The sequence below is a fragment of the Rhineura floridana genome, chromosome 2 (assembly GCF_030035675.1).
Source record: "Rhineura floridana isolate rRhiFlo1 chromosome 2, rRhiFlo1.hap2, whole genome shotgun sequence".
NCBI lineage: Eukaryota > Metazoa > Chordata > Lepidosauria > Squamata > Rhineuridae > Rhineura > Rhineura floridana.
The window spans coordinates 83,602,100-83,622,758 of record NC_084481.1 but is presented as its reverse complement, the minus strand read 5'-3'; the positions used below and the strand labels follow the sequence as shown (position 1 = coordinate 83,622,758).

General features: G+C 43.6%; 1 protein-coding gene across 7 annotated transcripts in view; it reads left to right on the top strand.

The window, feature by feature from the left end:
- Window positions 1-20,659, top strand: part of GLI2 (GLI family zinc finger 2) — a 350,757-nt gene that overhangs the window by 183,732 nt on the left and 146,366 nt on the right. Inside the window, exon 1 of one of the 7 annotated variants that reach the window (XM_061609161.1) lies at window positions 19,530-19,546. The exons of 5 other annotated variants lie outside the window; for them this stretch is intronic. The gene's annotated coding sequence lies outside the window, so the exon portion shown is untranslated. Of the gene's footprint in view, window positions 1-19,529; window positions 19,608-20,659 lie in introns of those variants that run through there. One more of the 7 variants, XM_061609160.1, reaches the window with a different exon arrangement.

The following is a 20,659-nucleotide window of genomic DNA, read 5'->3' as shown; positions in this document are numbered from 1 at the left end:
TTCTTTTGTTTCCGATCCTCTCTGTCTTTCCTCTGCTTCCTTTCGCCTTTCCCATTCCTGGATCAGCTTTCCCGAAACATACTGGACAGTCAGCCCTTCATCTGACATTGCTTCCAATGAACATACTACAGAGTCCCAGGAACTATTCAATGAAGAGAGAATGATATATACCTGTTGCAATTGCGTATGAACTACATTCCTTTCTTGCAATTCAGCAAACAGCTTCTTAATCTCCAGAAGATGTGTAGACATTTTTACGTCATCATTCAGTCTCATTTGGTATAGCTTTCTTGCCAAATGTATTTTGCTGCTGGCTGTTTTCCTTACGTGCACCTCGTTAAGAGCAGTCCATATAAGCCTGGCTGTCGGCCTATCTTAAATATGCAGCAACTGTGAATCATCAACTGCCAATATGAGAAACGACCTTGCCTTTTCATCCATACGAATCCACTGCTCCGGTGGCGGCACGGTTGGGGGTTCATGTATAACCACTTGCCATAGATCCTCCTTTGTCAGAAATGCTTGCATCCTCAAACACCAACTTAAGTAATTCGTTTCTGTCAGCCGTTCCAGAGGCATGCCAGCCGAAAGCGAATCTGCCATTCTGTCTGCAGCTGCTTTCCACGACTCCGCACACACTGTACTTTGATTGCTGTTCTCTCCGAGCTCTCTGGGTTATTTCCTCGGACAGTCTGGGTTATGTCTTTGGATAATCTGGGCTATATCCTTGGGCAGTCTGGGCCCATAACCCTTGTTGTGCAGTGATGAAATGCTGAAGCGATATGCCCAAAGAATAAGGCGCCAAACAATCCAGAATGCCCTTGAACGTAGAATAATGACGGATAACAGCAGTTATGTATAGATGGATGTTTACTGATCCCTAAGACAAAGGTTACTTGATAATACAATTCTCTTACTCCGACTAACATCCCCCACACCTTGAGATTTGTCTCCCAAGGCTTTATACACTTTCGGTTCAGTGCCAGCTGCAGTTTGTCCTTGGACAGCTGCACAGTTTTAACCCATTACTTGTCTTTCTGGAAACACTTCACTGTCCAGAAGCCTACAGTTAGGGACCAACTGGTTGTGGGATGCTGAGTTTTCTGTCTTACTCATAGGAATCTTGTTGTGGTTGATGTGGTATTGCATTTAGGAAATCATCACTGTCTTTTGTTTTTCTTTTTCTATTTGCATTTCATTTACTTTTAACCTCACTCCCTTACATGCATAGAAGCAACAACAGTGGTTCCATGCGCTCAGCTTAACCCCTTTAAACCCACTTTGTTGGTTGCATGATGGATTGTTTCTTCCCCAATAGTGGTAAAAGAGAATTCACATACTGGGTAGTGTGGCTACAGTTGTTGTTTCCAAGCTGCTGCCTGTGAAGGTAGACCAAACCATGTGTGTTTTCTCTCAGTTGTTACTCACTGGAATTTTGTTGGTTGTCAAGCGAGTTTATAGCAGCCCACATGATAGACAGGAAAGGTAGAGAATCTTCTTAACTCTTACTCATTTCTCAAACCTCTCTCTGCAGTGAAGGGTTAAGTCTGTAAAGAGGTTTAGAATAGCCATGTTAAAAGGCAGGCAGGGCATTCCAGACAGGGGGTTGCCAACCCTACTTGGATATTTATTTATTTATTTATTTATTTATTTATTTATTTATTTATTAGATTTATATACCTTCCCATAGCCGAAGCTCTCTGGGCGGTTCACAACATAAACATCCAATATACAATTAAAATATATATTAAACAACTAAAAATAAAGTACTTATACCAGAAACCTAAACATAATTAAACACATAAACAACTACAAAACTCAACACTAAAATATTAAATATTAAAAAAGTATTAAACTGGTTAAAATATTAAGATGTTCAGATGTTCAGATGTTCAGATGTTAAATATTAAATATTAAAATATTAAAATTAACATATCTTTGCAGAAGATCCCTAGTCAAACTTTACCAACAACAGTCCAAACCATATCTACCCAGAAATAAGTCCTATTGACTTGTATGGGGCTTAGTCCCTTAGTAAATGTGTTTGGAATTGCAGCCTTCAGGGACATCCATCTTTATTCCTGAGTGCTCCCATTTAACATCTCTACAACACTAGGCTCCCTTCTTCCAACAGTGGCCTTCTGGTGACTGGCCTGGCCTGAGGGCGCTTAAACCCTTCTTGCCAGAAGCAAGTAGGCTAGATTAAATGTTCCTTACCCAGGCTCTCTAAGCAGGTGAGAAGGAATGATTTCTATCTTAATTTCCAATCAGAGAAATGTTTTTGTTTGAATTTTATGCTCCAAGCAACTGTGGTTGATCAGATGCTTAATGTATCATGCTTAACGACATCACTCAGGCCCACCCCGTGACATCACTAGGGCCAGCCCCCAAAATCTCAGGGTTTGGGATGCTTTTGACCTGGCAACCCTAGTTAGAACACACGCTTTTAATGCAAAAACTCCCACAATCAATCCCTGGGATCTCCAGGTAGAATTGTGAAAGACTCCTCTTTAAGACCCTAGACAGCCACTGCCGGTCAATGTAGACCAGGAGTGGATAACCAGAGTCCCTTCACATGTTGGTTTCTGTCTGCCATCAGCCCCAGCCAGCATAGCCAATGATGAGTGAGGGATGATGGGAGCTGGAGTCCAGCAACATCTAGAGGCTCACGTGTTCTCCATCCCTAGTGTAAAAGGTAATGATTTAGATGAAAGATGGGGAAACTCAGGGCCAGGAACCAAATGTGGCTTTCCAGGCCTCTCTGTCTGGCCCTTGGAACTCCCCACAGGCCTCCATCCTCCCAGGCTTACATCCCTTACCAGCCCTCCTTTGTACCCTCCTTGAGTTCTTTTACCTGACTGGAATGGATGCTTGCTGGGATGGTGAGGAATGAGTGCTGTGTGACTGTACAGAAACTCTCCTACCATACAAGGTAAAATTCATACTCTGCTGACTTTTGCCTCTGGCCCCACCCACCACTGACCTGTGGGCCCTGAAAGGTTCCTCAGAAGGGTATATGGCCCTTGGGCTGAAAATGATTCCCCACCCCAATTTAGATCGACCAATCGTGTCCCTTGGCATTAGACAGCTTTCTCTGTTCCGAACAATCCTGTTAGTCGCTGTTCTTTCCAGTTTCCAGATGAGCCTGAGAGCACAAATACACATCACCAAGTGTTGTGTGGCTAGTGCTAAAAGTCATACCCCCCCCTCTCTCCCCTCTAACTGGACCGGTCAGAGGTAAGCATCATTGGCCATCTATCAAGGCCTGGAAGGGCCAATGGTGGAGAGAGAGTGGAGCTGAAAAAACTGGAAGGCTATTCAGGAGGGAGGCCTTCTGTAGTCAAACAGAAGAAAATGTTAGATGTAAGCTTACAGCAGCTTCTACCTTTGTTCCATCTTTCAAGGAACAATACAGGGCCTGCCAGTCATAGAAGTACGACTGCCAGTCATTGTAGACAATATGCAACTTGATAGACCAGTGGTCTAACTCAGTATAAGGCGGCTTCCTATGCTCATAATTACTTCTTTGTTTTTCATGACACAGACAAAGATTACTGCAAATCAGTCATTTCCTGTGTTCGGATTCTGTCTCAATGTGTTTGCTGCCCAACTCTGACTATTCAGTTTCACACTTTTGCAGTGGCAGCTGCTGGCTCCATGTCAGTGGGCCAGTGGAATCTGCTCCAGTTTTAAGTCTCCTTGAAAGTTCAGACTAAAACGCAGAGCGGATTCTACTGCCCCAGTGAAATAGAGCCACCAGCCGCCACTGCACTCTTGGCTGCCTTTTTATTACTTAGCACCACTTCAACTATGTGGTTCTTGACTCAGTATGGTTTCTTAACAGTGACCCCAACTTGCTAGGTCATGACTGGAGTTCTGCACCTATACACAATGAAACATTACACCTTCTGCTCAGTTGTGTCATAGAAGAGGCATTTAAAAAAATGAGGAAGTAGTATTAAATTCTTATTGCCTAAAAATGATTTTTTAAAAATCTGTGCACCCTTTATTCATCTGCAGTTTGAACATTTTCCCACAGTAGTAAAATGTACTGTAATGATAACCAGCTTTCTTGAATCAGAGACCGCCAGTTCATGTCTCACTGCTTAAAATAATGAAATAAAAATGGCTATGTTCAGTTAGCTGTGCAATGCAACAATAATAGCACTGCAAGTATTGCCTCTTTATTAGCCACATGGCTGAGAAGATGACACACATGAAGTACTTGTATACTACCTCATGTTATATGCACCTTTTTTCAGGGCTGGAACTGGTTCCAAGAGGTTTTCGGGTTCTTGTTTTTAAACTCTGTTCTTAGCTGGGACTCTTCAAAATAACTCATTGAAAGGACGTCACACATAGAAAGAGGATGCAAGAGCTGCAGTTGCATAGGTCCTCAGCCCTGCTTCTGGCATCCACAGATTAGGCAGTGGACATCTGCAAGGGAAAGACTTCTATGTACATAGGAAGTGCCATGTATAATGATCACATAATAATAACTATTAATTATGCTGCTATTAATTATTATTATGTGGGGCCAGGGCCGGCTCCAGGCATGTGGGGGCCCTTGGGCATCAGCTTGCCCTGGGCCCCGGTGTGTGTGTGCATGTACATGCGTACATGCATACGTGCGTGTGTATGTGTGCGCATGCGCCCCCCTGTGCCCCTCACGTCCTCACTACCTGTCTAGTCTTTTACCATGGCCCTTAATTAAGATGGCGGTCGTGGTTTCCCTAAGGGGAATGAAGCCTCCGCAGCCATCTTTGTTGATGGCACACGTGCTTGCTACGCTCGCACATCTCTGCCATCAACTAAGATGGCGGCGGCGGCTTCAGTACCTTAGGGAAGCTGCGGCCACCATCTTCATTAAGGGCAATGCTAAAAAGCTGGCTGACAGGTAATTGGGGGGCGTGAGGGCCTGCAGATCGCGGAAGGGGAATGGAGGGCCCCTCAGGGGCTCCTGTAGCTCCAGGGCCCTTGGGCCAGTGCCCAACCTGGCCGCCTTTTAGAACCGGCCCTGTGTGGGGCTGCCCTTGAGATTGGTCTGAAAGCTGCAGCTAGTGCAAAATGTGGCAGTGCAACTGCTCACTGGGGCAGGGTATCGCCAACATGTCACCCTGCTGGTGAAAGAATTGCGCTGGCTGCCCATTAGCTACTGGGCCAAGTTCAAGGTGGTTTTTTTTGGTGTACAAAGCCCTATAAAGCTTGGGACCAGGATACCTGAAAGATTTTCTTATCCCTTACATACCCAGTCAATCACTGCGCTCTGCAGGTGAGGGCCTTTTACAGATACCATCTTATCAGAAGGTCTGTTCCGCACAACATAGGAAGCAGACCTTTAGTGTGGCAGCACCTACCCTGTGGGATTCCCTACCCTTAAATATTAGACAGGCGCCATCTCTGCTATCTTTTCAGCCCCTACTGAAGACCTTCCTCTTTCAACAAGCCTTTTAAGTAGAGGCCTTATCCCAGTTTGTGTCTGTGTTGGAATTGCTTTTTAAGATGTTTTTAAAGCTTTTTAAAAAGATGCTTTTAAAGATGTTTTGTTTAAATATATATTAAAGTCTGCTTTTAAGATGTTTTAGAGTGTTTTGAATTTATTTATTTAGTTAGTTAGTTCAATTTTTATACCTCCCATAGCAAAGCTCTCAGGGCGGTGTACAACAAATAAAAATACATCTTTACATTTCAATATTAAAAACCATCTAATTCTCAAATCAACAATTAAACAAACAAATAAAACATATAACTAACAAATACAACATTAAATACAAATACTGAAATACTAAAATGTTAAAAATGTTAAAAATATTAAAAATATTAAAATGCCTGGGCAAAGAGGAAGGTTTTCACCTGGCACCAAAAGGATAGTAAAGTAGGCGCCAGGCGTACCTCGTCAGGAAGGGTGTTCCATAGTTTGGGGGCCACTACCGAGAAGGCCCTCTTTCTTGTAGTCACCTTCCGGGCGTCTTTCTGAGTACGCACCCGGAGAAGGGCCTTCGATGTTGAGCGTAGTGCACGGGTAGGTTCATATCGGGAGAGACGTTCCACCAGGTATTGTGGGCCCGTGCCGTGTAAGGCTTTATAGGTCAAAGCCAGCACCTTGAATTGGGCCCGGAAACATATAGGCAGCCAGTGCAAGCCGGCCAGAATTGGTGTCACATGTTCCGACCGCTTGGTCCCGGTTATTAATCTGGCCGCTGCATTCTGCACAAGCTGCAGTTTCCGAACCGTCTTCAAGGGCAGCCCCACGTATAGTGTGTTGCAGTAGTCCAATCTCGAGGTTACCAGAGCATGGACAACTGTAGCAAGATGTTCCCTGTCCAGATACGGGCGCAGCTGGGCCACCAGCCTAAGTTGGTAAAAAGCGCTCTGTGCCACCGAGGCCACCTGTGCCTCAAGTGACAAGGACGGGTCCAAAAGGACTCCCAAGCTACGCACCTGCTCCTTCAGGGGGAGTGTAACCTCATCCAGAACAGGTTGAACATCCAACTGGTCAGGGGATCCATTTACTAACAGCATCTCAGTCTTGTCTGGATTGAGCTTCAATTTGTTCGCTCTCATCCAGTCCATTATCGCGGCCAAGCATCGGTTTAGGACCTTGACAGCCTCACCTGAAGAAGATGAAAAGGAGAAGTAGAGCTGCGTATCATCAGCGTACTGATGAGAACGCACTCCAAAACTCCTGATGACCGTACCCAGTGGCTTCATATAGATGTTAAAGAGCATGGGGGACAGAACTGATCCCTGCGGGACTCCATATTGGAGCACCCAGGGTATCGAGTAGTGCTCCCCAAGCCCTACTTTCTGGAGACGACCTGCCAGATAGGAGCGGAACCAATGCCAAGCAGTACCTTCAACTCCCAGATCCGCAAGCCTCTCCAGAAGGATACCATGGTCGATGGTATCAAAAGCCCCTGAGAGATCAAGGAGAATCAACAGAGTTACACTCCCTCTGTCTTTCTCTCGACACAGGTCATCATACAGGGCGACCAAGGCTGTCTCCGTACCAAAACCGGGCCTGAAACCCGATTGAAATGGATCCAGATAATCGGTCTCATCCAAGAGTGCCTGGAGCTGGGATGCAACCACCCTCTCCAGAACCTTGCCCAGGAATGGCATATTTGCTACCGGCCTATAGTTATTCAAATTATCTGGGTCCAGGGAAGTTTTCTTCAAAAGCGGTCTCACCACCGCCACCTTAAGGCAGTGCGGGACCACTCCCTCACCTAGTGAGGCATTGATCACTTCCCTGGCCCAGCCAGCAGTGCCATCCCTGCTAGCTTTTATTAGCCAAGAGGGGCAAGGATCTAACACAGAAGTGGTTGCACGTACCTGTCCAAGCACCTTGTCAATGTCCTCAAGCTGTACCAATTGAAACTCATCCAACAAAATATGACCAGACTGTGCTCCGGAGACCTCAGTTGATTCCACTGCTATAACTTTGGAGTCTAAGTCCTGACGAATGCAAGAGATTTTATTTTGGAAGTGCTTTGCAAATTCGTCACATCGAGCTTTAGAAGATTCCATCACGTCCTTAGGGCCAGAATGTAAAAGCCCTCTGACAGTATGAAACAGCTCCGCCGGACGGGAGATAGAAGTTTGAACAGAGGCAGAGATATGTTGTTTCTTTGCTGCCCGCACCGCCCCAAAGTACGTCTTATTATAAGCACTCACCAATGCAAAGTTGCATTCGTCAGGAGTCTGTCTCCATCTGCACTCAAGCCGTCTCCTACATTGTTTCATCGCCCTCAGCTCCGGAGTATACCATGGAGCTGTATGAGCTCTACAGAGGAGAGGGTGCACAGGTGCGATCATGTCAGCTGCCCGGGTCATCTCTGCATTCCACAGATCGACCAGGGTGTCGACGTGAGCGCCAGCCTTATCAGCCGGAAAACTCCCCAGGGCTTTTTGAAAACCATCAGGATCCAGCAGGCTCCGGGGGCGGACCATCTTAATAGGTCCCCCACCCTTGCAGAGGGGGACAGTCGTTGTGAGTCTAAACCTCAGCAAGCAGTGATCTGTCCATGACAAAGGAGTTGATGTAAGACTCCCTATACACAGATCACTATCATCATGTCCCGTAACAAAAATCAGGTCCAGAGTGTGACCTGCCACATGAGTTGGGCCGGTGGTATATTGGGACAGCCCCATGGTCGTCATGGAGGCCATGAAGTCCTGAGCCGCCCCAGATAAGATGGCCTCGGCATGGATGTTGACATCACCCAGAACCAATAGTCTAGGGGACCTCAACAAAACCTCCGAGACCACCTCCGTCAGCTCAGTCAGGAAGTCTGTTAGGCAGCGGGGTGGGCCGGTACACTAACAGAATCCCCAATCTGTCCCTCTGGCCCAACTCGAGGTGCAAACACTCAAGGCCCGTAGTTACGTGGACATGGTGCTTGAAGAGGAGGGGGGGAGAAGTGTTTTGTTTGCCGCCCTGGGCTCCTACTGGAATGGCAGGATATAAATTTCATAAATAAATAAATATTATGATATTTAAAAAATATTGATTATCCTAATTATTTTTATTATTTGCAGCACCTACTTCTGTTCACACCTGAATGTATCTATGGGTTAAGGAGCCAAACACTTAGCACTGGCAAAATGAAGTGCTGTCTGATATTTAGCCACCACCCTGGTGTTGTGAAAGGATTCCATGTCCAAAGAATGTAAAAAGGAGGAAAGGTTAAAAGCCCATTTTAGGATCTTACTGCAGTACATACAAAGGAGCCTGTGGGAACATGCAGGGCTGGCTCCACTCCCTGGACCAGGAACACATATGCCTGCAATGTTCCTAAGCCAATGCATGATCAGCTGAAGAGGGCTACCTTCATCACGTGAATGGTTTCCAACATTTTATGGTAGCTAGATGCACCCAGTGTTGGTGCCTCTATGTTTTCATTAGCCAATTATGTGAAGAAGCTTTCCACATGCTTCTTGTGATTTCATTCCTGCCAGCACATTCTCTGTTTTTCCACAGTTTTTAAATGCACGGTTGAAGTTGAGGCCCCCTTCAGACTGGTGTTCTTTTGTGGGTGTATTCTGCAACATATCATTGACACAGTGACTTGCTGGATTTTCTATGGAAGCAGTAAATTTGGATTAAACGGGACAATAACATGGCATTTTGGTGTGGACTCTGCACAAAACTTGCATCTAGGAACAGCACTGCACCTACCAGAAACTGCCCTACACCTCAGATGTTTTTTAGAAATTGTACAGAAAGGAATAAGTGATAATGGGCTTCTTAAAAAGAGGGGAAACTAGCTTTGGCGACAAGCACAGTGTATCTTCGACTTCATGAGCATCTACCGTATGTTTCACTGGCCACAACCCGTCTCAGATTAGCCTCAGCAGCAAATATGTGGCTAGTTGATAATTGGCTGGAAAAGTTTTTTCTTTCTAAATCTTTACAGTACAGACCTCACTACCTGTGCAACACCTGATAATCTATACTTCCAGGTGTATGGTGGTGGTGGTTTTAAAATACATTTTACTCCCATCATGGCACTGCTTTATGTTAAGGCAACTGCTAAACTTTTTCACTGTTGGAAGGGCAAAATAGTTGACTCCTTTTGGCAATTCATATTCAAATCTCAAAGCATGATCTTTAAGAGCTGCAGTGTGTTGTAGTTACACATGGTATAATGTATTGTGCTTCCACTAGTCACATGAGAGAGACGGAGCTATCTAGGACAAAGGGGCCCTAACAGGTAGACAAAGGGATAGGAACAGGCAGACAGGCTCACCTACCCACCCATCTACACACAACCATATGCTGGCTTTTGAGATTCAGTAGGCATTGCCCGCACACTTCTATCTTTGCACCCTAAAGGGCTCAGAATGTGGCTGAGAGTCTGAGGATGATGATTTCTGCATTCAGTGCCTGGATCTTTTGTGCCGTGTGATCGTGGAATACACACAAATCTGGTTAGATTTACTCCAGGACATGAATATGTCAAGAGGGTTTCTTTCTTTTATCTCTGTTTTTTCCTTCCAAAAGGGGGCTTTCATAAGAAACATTATTTGTCTATCTATATAAATACATCTAGTTGTTTTTTTAAAAAAGCCTACCGTTTAAGGTTAGCCCTAAGTCAACTTTTTACCATTGACTTTGGAGCATTTCAAAGGGAACAACGCATCATTATTGAGAAGTTTGGGTGTTTAGCTTGAATGTGTACACAGCAATCATTATTGGGGAAGTCCTTCTCTTTGGGAGTACATTATTCCTGAGCAGCATTGCTGTTTGCCTTGTTTTGTCTAGTCCGCAATTTGCATTCACTTGATGGATTGCCAGGGTCGGAGGTGCACCGCTTGGAAATGCTGAAGTGCCGTCTCAGCAAACTCCTAAGAGGAAGCGAACACTAATACAAGCCTTTGCCCAAACTCCTTGAGTCTTCTTAGGCTGTGCTAGATCAATATGACAGTTTGCTAAGAAGCCTGGACACACATCCATAAGTACACTCTGTTGGATTACCCAACGTGTGATTCAGAAGGCAGCCATCCACTGTCAAGGGCTCATTCACTTGCAGGTCCACTACTGCCATATATATAACTGCTAGTTATCAAAAGCTTTTGGAGATTTACAGTGTCTGCATATGAGAGAGGACACAAAATGGATAGTGAAAATTCTGTAAAGAATTATTAATAGGAAACTGCTGGGAGAGCATTTCAAGGCACCTGGAAAATTCCATGCATGACCTTATGGTAACTATTATTAAAGCATAACAGTTTAAAGCAGGAGGGGGGAACCTTTTTTCCCATCGGGGCTGCATTTCCTTGAAGGTAGTCTGTCAGGTTGCATGCTAGCAGTGGGAGGAGCCGGAGCCACCCCTCATTGCTTCTCTGTCTCTCAATAAAGAAAAGCAAACTGTGGGGTGATGATGATCTTAAATTAATCTAAGATCATCATCACCTCTCTCTCTTTCTCTCCCCTCCCCCCATTCACACACATCCCCAAAGCTGGGATGCATCTTGATGCTTCTTCAAAACATAAATCCGGACAGATCCATGTTTTCAACTAGCTCTCTTTCCTGCTCCCTGGGGCGTCATTTGAAAGCTCAGCACAGCCTCCTCTCATAGGAACAGCTTGGGATTGAAGGGGCAAAGCCACCAGAGATGCTTCAGGCCACCTCTGAATTAAAAGATGGTAGTTTACCATTTAGACTTCCATAACTTGGAATTCTTTCAGTTCTGTAACATAGGATTATTTGCTTCCCCCCCTCCCCAGGGGGGGTACTTAGATTTAACTAATGGTTGGGGATTCCCACACTTTTTTTCTAATAATTATTCCCAACCATAGCTATGGCATGTCAGCTTCAGGGGAACTTTGGAATTTTAGAAAATCCTCTATTTTTTCTTCCTAATTCACAATGGCACTCCAAAGGGCCCACCAGGCTATTTGAGGCATGACAGTAGTCCATTAACACAAGGCTGGTGGGGAGGGACTTCCCTAACAAATGTAGGCACTAACCTTAATGTAGTCCCAGGCACTAAGTTTCCACATACAAATTATGTCCAACATCTTATTAAAACTTTGAATAATTCAAGTAAAACATTTCCCCCTCAATCATATAGACAGCCACATCCAAAGAATCCTGGGAACTGTAGTTTACCCCTCACAGAGCTACAGTTCCCAGCACCCTTAACAAATTACAGTTCCCAAGTTTCATTGGGGGGTACTTTAAATGTACGATGTAGATGTGATTGTTTCCAGCTGAACGTATGTATGTCCTTTATACCTTGAACTACATTCAGTTTTTCACTTTTCTTTTTGGTGCTAATATAGGTGCAGTGCTTTGAGGTCTGTGGTGTTTGTGTGTGTGTGTGTATCCATGTACTTAGAGACAAGAAATATCTTCACCAGACATATCTCTTGTAAATGCTAGCAGTGTTTCTTACTCCATCAACACACACACACACAGAGGCTGCCTCCTTCCTGTTTCTCATCTACAAATGCTTCAACATTTATGCAGTTCTGTGGGCCTTTGACATAAAGTATTTGGGGGCATCTTAAAAACATTCCACGTTTTATCAGTCCTGCCAAGCCCTAAGCACATGTTGAATAAATTCTGAGGTGATGGCTACAGTGTATATACCTTGGCTATCATAAATGTGTTTGTTTGTGTCTTAAGTTTTATATCTCTGGGGAGGGCACCAGCTGTGGAGCCTAGCTCTCCTTCCACATGGCAAAAGGAACTAAAAAGTTGTGTTAAATCATGACTGCCTGCTTATGGCTGAGTTTAGCAAGGAGGCATTTTCAATCAGAGGTCAGGGCTGTGGTCAAACTTCTACATCATATTTTGTGTGTTTTTTTTTTAGTTTGCTGTAATTTTCCCTCAGACCAAGCCCTCCGTCAGGCTCCAGAAGGGCCCAGACATTTAACCTTTAAGGGCATTTTTCAGACAGTCACATTTTCCGTTTGAACTTGCAGCTAGACTGTGGATGAAGAAGCAACATCTTTTTTTTAAGTGTATGTGTGCTGAGCTGAAAAAGATTTTGTCCTGTTAAGTCCCTTTCCCCCATCATTTCTCTCAAAATATGATTACACAGAGATTTTTTTTACCAGAAATCATTGGCATTCAGTATTGGAGACAAATATCTTTATCAGATTAAAAGTGTTCACCATTTGGGGTTTTACAATATTTAGGGTCAGATTAAAGGATTTGGGGGCTATGTATTCCAAGCTGAGCTAGTGTGGATTCCTACATCACTGAGCCTCAGGCAAGCATTCTTCTGTGGCAGTATTCACAAAGATGGGACAGGCATGGCAACCTTTCCCCTAGCTGAAATTCTTTACTACTTTGTCTTAAAATGGACAAATCTTTTAATTGATTAGGACAACATAGTTAATCAAGCCACCACAGTGTCCTACTTTAAATCAGTAAATACATTTGGATTCCCACCTGTGAGCAGCTGTGGCCAAAACCTCAATCTAATTCCAGATGATTTTCAGTTCATAAGAGCCAGTGAGTGGTGTCATGTCCAGAAATGCCAAATTGGGGCAGGCAGAGCAGAGTTGTGTAAATGATTTAAAAGCCCGTGCGTTATTCTCTGCCCATCAGAGCAGACACATGAAGCATACTTGACTAAATAGCATTAATTAAAAGCAGCTCTTATTTCTTCTTTTTTGTTTCATCAGAATGGAAGAAAAACCCAGGCTAACTATATCCTAGCAACATTCTTTCAGGGCTTTGGTCTGAAAATATGTTTTTCATATTATCCTGCAGGACCAACCAATCATAAAGAAGTCAAAAACACATGTTTTGTTTTAGTGTATGTGTGTGTGTTAAATTTAAACTACTTAAAACAGATATTACTCATTATGGGCTTCTTGGCTGATTTATATTAACAGGAGTTTGCCATTCAAAGCATTATCATCATCATATCGTCCAACCCTGATGTTATATCAGGTAATGTCTCAGGTAGTGTGATCATCATCATGTGTCCTGCTTTGCAGAGGACAGTCCTCTCTCGTCCAAGCCCAATTTGACGATAAAGAACCAAGAAGGGAGATCCAGAGCCTTGAGATTGCCCGTCTGCAGTGAGCACACGGACAGCCAACTAGACAGGCACACAGGTCACCTGCTTGCAGTCTTCCCTATTATGATTAGGTGTATTATATTTCTATTTATATTAAAATAATTATTTCTAAATGTGCATATTATACAGCCATGAGAGTGGCTGTATACTATAGTCAGCATGGATTTTTCGCATACTGCGATGTTAAATTGAAAATATGCCCTGCATGCCATTCTGATGCTTCCCATAAGCTCATTTCAAAACAAAACCTTACAAAACCTATAGTCCTGAACTCAGAAATGCTTGCTTAACAATCCTCTAATTTTCATGGCGATACACAAAACAGTCAGAGAGAATCGAGAGTTCAAAGTGTAAAAACAGAGAGACACCTTTTGGACTTTTTTCTATCAGAGTTCTCATAATTTGTTGAAATTAATTAAAAATCACCCATGTTCACAGAGTACCTGTAATTCTATTACTGACCTTGCCCCAGACTCTGACCTTCATCTTCTGCAGTTTAAAAGTAAAAAAAAAATGCCTGGCTGATTTTTAATTAATTTAAGAAATTTAGCATTGAACTCAATAATAAGGCTGGGCATGCTCAGTAAGAACCAACTGTCTGTCAGTGTTCTAAAAGCCAGACTCACAGCTGCTTGGCTTGCCTAATCTGGGGGCCACACCCACACCAGACTTTGATTTCACTTGAGATGGTCATGGCTTCCCCAAAGAATCCTGGGAAGTGTAGTTTGTGAAGGGTGCTGACAGGAGACTCCTATTCCCCTGACAGAGCTCCAGTGGCCACAGTGGTTTAACAGTCAGCCGCTATGATTGAAGCTCTGTGAGGGGAACAGGGCATCTCCTAGCACCTCTCAGCACCCTTCACTAACTACACTTCCCAGGATTCTTTGGGAGAAGCCATGGCTGTCTAAAATAAAATAAAGGTCTGGTGAGGATGTGGCCAGGGACAGCTTTGGTTTAAATTTGTGTGGGAGGCTACATGTGCCTTCTGTAGAATAAAAAGGTGGGGGAAACCCTGAAAAAGAACGATACTGTTCACAAAGTTTTCCTTTTGGAAAGGAAAGGGGCTTCCCCTCTGCCCAGTGCCCACCCACCCAATCTCCTCCCCTACTCCTCCCCTTCCTGCCCTCCCAGGTCAATTTCACCTATCCTAAACATGATTGCACAGGGGTAAATCTCACTGAACTCAATAAGCATGCAAGTGATCAGACACAGAGAGTGGATTGGACTGTGAAAGACCCAAATTGTGTTTGCATTTTTACAAATTTGTAGGGCAGTCCAGTATTTCAGAGAGGAGGTCAGATCTCCTGCTCCCCTGGTGCATTCACTATAGCTGCCCAATTTCTCTGCTTTTTAAAGTTCAATAGAAATATCTGTTGGCTATAGATAAGTTCTTAAAACTCAAGGTTTTTTGCCTATTTACATATAAATTTGCAAATGCAGATTTTCTGCAAATCTGTGTCTTTTGTTGTTGTTGCCATGATACACAAGGGGCCATCCGAGCTCAGCAACTGATGCCAGTCTGTAATGTTTTCCACCCTGAAGTTGGAAAGGCCTGCATTGTCCTTTCCATGCTTAATATAGACAACACCTGTGCTACATCCTTTCAGTCTCCTGGAACCTAAAGAATTCAATAATAATAGTAGAGTACATTTGTAGAGCTCATCTCACTTCAGTGTGAATCTGTGAGGTCAGAGAACACCTGGTATTGGCACCATGGTACCACCTTAGTTTTTTTGGAGGATTGTGATGTAACATTTAAAAACTGTGTTAGAAGGCCACTGTGTTGTCTTGATTCAGGACACCAGCTGTGTGTTACTTAGCCCAGTCTTACATGGCCTACCTAGACAATTGCATATTGTTGTGCAATAAATATATGTGGTGATTCTTCATTTCTTTTCAGGAGATCCAGGCCTCTCTTTTTTCCCTTTCACTTTTTCTTTCAAGGTGGCACTTCATGGATATTGCATTTCTCAGCCCTCAAGTCTCAATATTTTTAAAGTGTGGGAAAGCAATGTATGTGTCTCTTACTTGCACACAAGAGGATGGTTCTCTTGAATATGTGTGATGCTTATGCCTCTGGTGGTGGGGGCAGAGATAACTGGTAGCCTGTCCCAAGCATAGAAATAACTAATATTCAGGAAATTGTCAGCTCCTATCATCCTTGGACAGGTGCCAGGGCACCACTGTTCAGGCATGGTCCATGACTGATGCCTGCCTTGGGCCCTCCTTCATTTATTTTTTTGCCCAGGCACTCCAAGCAGCACCAAGGCAGCTGGATCTAGTCCCCCTTTCAACAATGTTCCTTACCTAGCATCACTCTAGAACATTGTGGGAAATTTAAAAGATGGCTAGACCCAGCTGCCCGGTGCTGCTTGGAGCATTGCCAGCTAAGCCTATGAAGGGCCACTAACAGAGGAGGCGGCCCACCAGAGCCTCTGAGCAGCCATGCTAGTAAGGCACTGATCAACCTGTTGCAGCTGCCATAAAGAACTTCCACATGTCCACATCTTTAGAACATGTGCACCTTCCTGCAATAAATTCCTCGCCCCCTCTTTTCTGTGGCAAGGAGCTTCTTCTGCCCTCTCTCCTCAAGCCTCTGCACACAGGTCTTGAGGAAGGCCCCTGAGATCTTGTGGTTCTGTGGGAGGCAGAGATTTTATAAGAGATTGCTTATGCCTGAGTTCACCTATAGAAAACAGAACTTGCTGGCCAATATAGTGCAAGGCGGAAACTGTGAATTATCTGGAGCTAATACCAGTTCAGAAGATTATGCTGGGGGAAGGGCTGGAGTCTCCTGGCTCATGATGGTTTGCTCCTATTTTCCTGTCTTCTTTTGACACACTCCCCCCCCCCAAATTTCCTTGCAACTGGAATCCTTTTTGTCAAGCTGTTCGTTTTGCATAACCAAGTAATAACCCAGCCTTGGGCAAAAAAGAGGCTCAAGAGTGGAGGACAGCGGCTTGATTTAACGATTAGCCACCTGACCCGATGACACCTTTTGGAGCCTAACTGAAGAATAAATCTCCATTCTTCTCTAAACACGGACTGCATGTTAATCACTTGGAGAAAGGCAGGAGGAATGGGAGTGTGTGTGTGGAGGGAAGGAGACTGTAATAGGGCCATTGTTCGCAAGACAGGGCGAAGTCCTGAAAAGAAAAGAAAACTGCCCTCCCTGCTGCTTTGTGCTGGCTTCATGCTGAGTTTTGGACACTCGAGTTTCTTTTACTGAGCCTCCATGATCTATTGATACAGTACTTTCCAGTAGGCAAGACTCTCTTGAGCACCTTCATGTCCCCTTTAATTAAGATTATATAGATTTCAATATGCATGCTTGAGTAACTGCTGAAACCGCTGCTTCGTGTCAAATGTAGAATATTGGATGTGCATCTGTGTGCATGCATGTGTCTGTGAATACTTTTTTTCCTTGTAAAGTCATGCCTTCCATACAGAAAACAGTATTATTTGATTTGATTTTAAAAGGGTTGCTGCATCAGCATAGGGATTTTGAAGAGAATTATACCAATTAGAGGAAACTCCTGCTGCTTTACCCCCTAAAGTGTGGTATTGTGGTTGCTTTATAGTCTTACCACTGTTGTCCCGAATATTCACTGTCATCTTAGCTTGGGAGGGCTTTTTGAGATCTAGGGAGGAGGAATTGTAAAATGATTACAAACTAGTTTAGGGAATAACTATAAACCTGTTAAGCTATAGCGGACCAATGGGAGCATTTAATAAATACCAGATCTGGCATTCTGGTAGCTTGAAGGTATTATACATTGCTTGTTTTTCTAAATAAAGAGGGCTCGAGAGAAACTAGCTTCTTGATCTTAAATTTGATGGTGATAGTGGCTAGGGTTGTTCAGTTATAAGAGAAATGCACTCTGCACATGTCCAGAAATATTGTATTATGGTTGCATTTAGTTGTGAAATTCCCTTTCTTTGAAGATTTGCCCATCAGTTCTCCAACAGCATTCATTCTCTTTCCAACATGGCAAAGCTGTTTCAAACTCAGACATCTTGAGCAAGTTCCTGAGGAAATGTGTGAGGAGCCCACCATAACGTGAACACTCCCTTTCCATTTTGACATGACAGAGTGCTCCTGTGAACATTTCAAAATGTGACAGCATCACAATTTATTGCACAACCTCAGTGAACCTAGTTTTCTAACAAGGGGCACTTCCAGACAGTCGCTATTTTGGGGTGGGATTCAATCACATAACAGTGAATTTCAGGTGTAATTAAAGTTGATTCAGAGGTCTTGCACTACAAACCCTCCCCCCCCAAAATCAGACTTTGCAACAAAGAAAGTGACAGGGAAATGCACTGAAAAGTGTCGGATAACACTTGCTTGACACAACATGGTCTAACCTCCTCGCCAAAAAATCAGAACAAATGATCAATAAATAGCTGGCATGGCCTAACCGTCTGGCAAACAAATCAGGATGAATGGTCGCTAAACAGGTTGTCTGGAAGTGACCATGTTTACAGAAGGGGATGAACAGCAATCTCTTCTCATTCACAAGTTCACCATGCAAAAATTCTAGGGAAAATAACAGTTTGTGATGATTCCACCTTGTCAAAAAATGGAATTTGAATTAGCCGTTGCTTTGTTTTGAGTATAGTGGCTCCATGTCAGACTAAGTTTCCAGTTCACACTGATGCATTGCAATCAGACATTCAATAAGTGCAGGCTTTCACAGCATAGAGATACACTGATAGGAAAATCTTCATCAGTTATGTTTTTCCCTGTTGTGCAGTAAAAGGCACAAAAGCCCTGCTAGAGCTGCACATGTTACTATGTAGTGTATTTCTATCCTGCCTTCAGGGACCTCAAGCAGGCCATAGATCTCACTCCCCCATTTTATCTACACAACAACACTGTGAGGTAGATTAGATTAAGTCTAAGAGATAGTGACTAGCACAGTGGTTCCCAGCGTGGGGGTCAGGACACCCAGGGAGGTTGCGAAGTTATCCCAGGGGGGTCACAAAGAGCCAAAAGAAGAATTATTTATTAATTTAAAAATTAATTAATGGGTGATCTGTGCACCACCGACTTGCGAGCCTGCACTGCTTGTGCATGCAACCACTTCGGCCTTGCCTTCCTTCCAGCTGGCACAGTCAGCCACACAGAGAGCTGAGCAGCACTCCAGCAAGTGCATGAAGAGAAAGGGCAAGATGGGCTTATTTAAGCTCCAGTGCATCTCTCCTAGGGTTGCCAGGTTCATGGCCTGAGACTGATCTTGTATCTTTAGGAGAAGAGAAAGTCAGCCAAGTGCAGGTATTCTTGCAACTCTGTAACGGGAAAAACCACAAGGTGGAATTCTCCCTTCCCCCTGCACAATTTTTAAAGATACAGAAGATCTCTTGGTTGCCAGGCCAAGTCTCCAAGAGGTCTTCTGTACCTTTAAAAGTTGTGCAGGGGGAAGGGAGAATTCCACCTTGTAGTTTTTCCCATTACAGGGTTGCAAGAACACCTGCACTTGACTGACTTTCTCTTCTCCTAAAGATACAGGATCTGTCTCAAGCCATGAACCTGGCAACACTAATCTCTCCCCTCTTTTGTCAGCAGCAATGAGGGCAGGTAGATCGAGCTGATTGGCTCTGGCTGTAGAGACAGAGGGACCCCAGGAGGGGTCTGCCTGCTCAAAAAGTAATGGGATGAAATCCTAGAGTGTCCCCCCATGATTACATACCTGGGCACTCATTAAAAATCCACTTATAGTTAACTTATAGTACAATGTATACATGTCTACTCGGAAGTAAGTCTCTTCATATTTAATGGGGCTTACTCCAGGTAAATCAAATTGCAGTAAGGAGACCAGACTCGGATTCTGTTGAAGCTTTAAAGCTGTACTACTTTTTTTGGGGGGGGGACATGGGGCTTTACTGGTTAAAGGTAGTACAGACTTATGTCTATAATTCAAGGACTAAGTCTTCAGTCCTAACCAAGTCTACTCAGAAGTAAGTCCTACAGAATTCAGTGGAGCCACAGCCATATGAGGTAGGCTGGGCTGAGAGTGGCTCAACCAAGGTAGCAAGTGAGCAAAAAAATGATGGATAAAGTAAGTTTTTTAAATGTGAAATTGCACATGCTCCGTGTATTTTTGTTGTTATCAAAGCTTTGTGTGTGTGTTTATACAGTTGTATATGTTCTTTATATTTTTACGTATTTAAATATGTTAAGTTGCCCAAATTCTGTTGTTTTTACTCTTAACTTGAATTCTTTGCATGGTTTAGGGTTGGCATTGGGGGAAGACCAGGGCTCCTGTGCCTTTAACAGCTGTATGGCAGGCAGAAATTAAACAGAAATTAAGCCTTTTCTAGTATGGAAATGAAATTATGGGGAATACTTCACCAGTTGGCATACTGTCTATTGGACATATTATTATTTTCATATGGAGCTTCCTGAGCCGAAGAGGAGGTATTGTTGTACACAGATGGAACCCTTAAAACCAGAGTCCAAATGCCCTGGCATCAACCAGGCTCTGTTCATCACTTTGGGTGGTTTATTTTTATCTCCTTCCTTTCATTTCCTTCAAAATTTGTTAATAGTTGTTTATATTGCTGTAACCTGCCCTGGGACCTTCTGGTGAAGGGCAGGTAATAAATGTCAGCATCAGCATCACATTTGTTTTTGGGATGAATGAAAGCTGACATTATTTAATGCTTCATTATGTTTTGTTTTGTTTTCAATTAACAGAGACTAACATTACAACAATTAGTATGTGGGGGTCGCAAACATTTTTGAGGCTACAAAGGGGGTCCCGTACTCATAAACGTTGGGAACCACTGGACTAGCACAAGGTTACCCAATGAGAATTTGGGGCTGAGTGGAGATTTGAACCTAAGTCTTTCCAAACTTTGTCAACAGTCTTATGCATTATACCATATTGCCTTTGTTACACCATATTTTGTGAATGCATAAAAAAGAAGAAATACACTTGGCAGTGGATGAAAGTAAGGAACATCTCCTGTCTAAACGGCCAAACTATTTCAGACGTTTTAGGTTCATAGTGGATTAACATTTGAACCCATAAAGGAGAGTCAGATTACAAATCCTTAGATCAGGTTACAAAATCCTAGTGGAATGCAATCTGTTTTCTGGAATGCCATC